This window comes from Nothobranchius furzeri, chromosome 12 (assembly GCF_043380555.1).
Source record: "Nothobranchius furzeri strain GRZ-AD chromosome 12, NfurGRZ-RIMD1, whole genome shotgun sequence".
Classification (NCBI taxonomy): Eukaryota; Metazoa; Chordata; class Actinopteri; order Cyprinodontiformes; family Nothobranchiidae; genus Nothobranchius; species Nothobranchius furzeri.
In genome coordinates, this window is record NC_091752.1 from 9,809,577 (window position 1) to 9,813,874 (window position 4,298).

Below are 4,298 nucleotides of genomic sequence, written 5' to 3' on the forward strand. Positions count from 1 at the left end.
AGGGAGAGGTTCAGAGTCTGGAGGCCACAGCAGCAGATGATCTGTCACCTTTGACCTTTAGCCTGGTGTAGGGATTTAAAGGAATATAGCTTTTTGATGGGAATGCTGCTGTTGGATGTAAAGGCTGCTTTTCATTGGGAATGCTGCTGTTGGATGGGAATACTGCTGTTTGCTACTTTGTCTATGCCTGATGGGATTCATCAGGGTTTCCAGGATTGTGGGGTATTTGCTGAGATGTTTGCATCGATCCTGTTAACTAAGTGATGGTTTAGTTTACGGAATACTTTTACATTATTGTTCATTCATGAATTAGTTTCTGCTGGTGATCGTTTGAGTCAGGCTGCATTGAAGCGGCTACAAACGGTCCAGAACTCGGCAGTTAGACTTTTGACCGAGACGAGGAAAAGAGATCACATTACCTGTGTGTTAGCTGTGTGTAAGGTAGCTTGTTCCATATTCAAACTTTAATCCAAAAACTGAAGTTTAATTTTCTAGTTTGGATTATTTATATCTGAGCATCACAGGAAAGGTCAACAGTGTAAAAAAAAAATGGCAAATTCCAGATTAAATCATTTTAAAGTGACAGTAACGTAACCGAGCCTGAACGGATTCTTGACTGTTTTCCTAAAAAGGAAAAGGAAAAAGTTCCCTGCACCACAATAAAACACTTTTAAAAATGCAGGCCTCGCTTTCTCAGAATCATAGAAAATGAACATTTGAAATCTGCAGCAGAATTTAGGACTTGTGGTCCAGCTTTTTGATCAACAGCCCCGAAGCTGTGGGGAGTCATGGTTTTCCACTTCATCCCGGGAAGGTGAGCGAACACATGTTCTGTCATCCTGTTTCCAGCACTCGTTTCAGGGAGGATCTCTTCTTCTTTCCCTACATTTGTTTCCTGTTTCCAGCAGAAACACGACCTTCACCCTGCATCGCCCCCGTTTTTTACTGTAGTAAAGCTCATCCTTTGTTTAGTGGGATTGTTTTATCTCAACACCCAGAGCCGCTGCTGCAGGATGATGGTACAGATGCTCTTTATGAGCTGTATTTGTTCTGTCGGACTGAAAAACTGCAGCCATGTGTCACATACAGGATCCATAAATTTAATCTGTAGCTGAAGGTGCTGCTTAGTGCCGTAACTGCTGCAGGTGTCTGCAGCGCTAACCCTCAGGTAAGGCTCATTAAAGTTTCTGGCCATTTCAGTCATCGCCACATTATATCGCTCACTGATGGCACGAGTGATGACACCTCCAGATGATTTAATTTCCCACAAACTATTCTTAGACAGAACTCATCAGATCGCGGTCCTCTGGGCTGTCATCGCCCAGAGGACCGCGCTAATAAAACGAAACACAGCTGGACAGATGGACCTGTCTGAGCTGGTGGACTGCTAAGATCAGAGAAAGCTTTGATTCGGGGGAGGGTAGAACATCTTTTGATCTGATCTTAGCTGGAAGACTCAACTCTATGGTTTTATCAGACCAACGTGAAGGAAACCATTGGGTTGTCTCCAGGTCTTCAGGTGGGATGATTCCATTCTCAGAGGAACAACAGACTGGACATCTGTTTTGTCCTTCAGGACATCCCACAGGCTCAAACACAAACACACTTCTTTCTTTGAAGACTTTTTGTCCAACGAGCTTTAACAGTTCAAATAGAAAGCTACGTTTTAAGAACCAGACCAGTGACTTTCAGGAGGGCTACTGAGTTGGTCCGCAGGAGTCGTTCACTCGTTACAGTTTAGAAACTTAAAGGAGACACGTTAAAGCTCTTAGACAAGTCATAATGGTTCTCTGGTCTCAAAAAGTGATTCCAGCAGCTTTGTTCTTGGTGGTTTCCATACCCTCCTGAATGAGTTGTTTCAGATGTTAGTGGTCACGCCCAACCCTCCTCTGATTGGCTGCTATGAGATGAAGAGACTAAATATCTGGGAGGGGGTCAGAGTAGAGCTGCTGCTCCTCCAGCATTGACAGGTGATGGATGAGAGTCAGATTTACATTTGTTGCCTTTAAAACAACTTTTCTGTTTGAGTTGACAATCAGACAAATGAATCTAAAGGTCTTAAAATACAAACAGAACTTGTTCCTCTTAACCTTCTCGGACCTGCTGCTCTAGTCTTAGTTCCATCAGCTGTCACAGACTCACATCACACTCTAGAACATTCCTGAGGGTTTCATGATGCAACCTGAACCATCATCCTTCCACCACTGTGCTGATAGCGGATTTGAATTATGTGTGCTAATAGGCTGTTTGGTTTCCCCAAATGTGCTGCTGTGCATTATGGGTAAACATCTTCACCCTGGTTTCTGGACATTGTTCATGGAACCTTGTGGTTGACTCTGTCACGTTATAGGAGGGATGTTGGAAACCAAATTGCAGAAACCCAGGATGACACAAGGCAGGAGATGATGAACAAATAAATCCTTTATTTCAAGGTGAACCAAAACCATGTAAATCCAAAGGGGTGGGGAGCCAAAATCCAAACACGTTCGTAATCCAAAACTAGTGATCCAAAACTGAGACACAAGAAGCACAAGTAAAACTAGAGACAAGGAACTAGAGACTGACAGAGTACTCACACCGACAGCAAACAATGGACCGACAAGAACACAGAGAAAAGACAGGGCTAAATACACTGGGAAGAGCAATTAGGGAAACAAGGAGCAGGTGTGTGGAGTGAGGCTGGAGGGAAGGCAGGTGACAACAATTATCTGAATGGGGAAGAGAACCAGTGGAGGGCAGATTAACCTAAAAAACTCTAACACAAAACCAAACCTAAAGGCTGCGGGAAGGATTAACACACACACACCATCACTCACACAAATGCACTAATATAACAGGAATGGGGAATGGACAAGCACACACACACACACACACACACACACACACACACACACACACACACACAAATGCACACACACAATGACCTGGGGGATGGACACAAACCCACACACACACACACACACACACACACACAATGGACTGGGTAATGGACACACACCCACACACAACTGGGGACAAAGAGGCTGGAGCTGCAGCTTGGGGCACAGAGGATAACTAAATGCACACTGGACCTGAGGGGATGATAAAAAGGTCTACAAACAGAACACACCATATAGAGATGCAGACATGACACATGAGGGCGCTAGAGGACAACAAAAGGAGCACCTAGAGAACTAATGGAGGACAAAAGGAGACACATGAGATGAGACGCCGACACAGACCATGACAGACTCAAACCCAAATGATGCTCTCATGACCTTGATCTCCTCTAACCCTTCAGAAGAAGCCATTCCTTTTCTTGTCCCTTGAAATGGTAAAGGGCCTGTGTTTGGCATGGCACCTTCTAGGGTTCTACAACCCCTCAAAGTGCTTTACAATCTGTCCATTCAGTGGCCACAGCTGCTTTCGGGTGCACTGATGGAGGCGAGGTTACCGAGCACTGGCGCCACCGGTCCTTCTAGTCACCACCAGAAGGCAGTGTGGGTTAAGTGTCTTGCCCAAGGACACTGCAACAGACTGAGTCGGGCTCGAACCTGCAACCTTCTGATTACAGGGCAGGCACTTTAACTCCTGCCACCATCGCTCCTTTATGACATTTAACCTTTAATCTGCTAACTGAGTCGGAGTCTGAGATTAAACTGTTGGTGTTTCCTGTCTTGTCTGAGTTTTGACCTCTGACCTTTGGTAAGCTTGCTAGAAAGTCCAAAATGTTCTCTTATGAATAAACCACCTGTAGAATGTTTGTTAGGAAATGACCTTTGACCCTGCCGAGGTTGACTTAGTAGCAACAGTTGCATTACTGATGATCTTGTTAACACGCGCCTGTATGCTCCAGACCAGGGGTCACCACCTCCAGTCGTCGAGGGCTCCCAACCTGATTGACATGAGTGAGTAACTAACAGGCCTGGGCAGAAATAAAGGTGGTGAGGAGAGGATTAAATGACTCTGTCCAGGTGTGGTACACAGCCCTGGAGGACTGGGTTGGTGACACCTGCTCCACACCGTCTTTTCATGGATGATCCTGTTAGCCTAATAAATAAAATAAAACCAGGAAACAGCTACTTAGGTAGTTTTTAGATGTCGACACAAAACCCTTAGGTATTAGTGTACGTGGAGTTATTTGTTTCCATTAAAACTTGTAAGGCTCCTTTTACACGTGTGTCCCATCAGGTGGTGAGACATTTGTCTTCGTGCTACAACACAAAGAGCTGAGAGGTTCTGATTCCTGGTCTAACACGTTCTTTTCAAACTGATGCTTGTGATTTTGGTCTTTTTGAGACTTTTTGTGTTTATTCAGG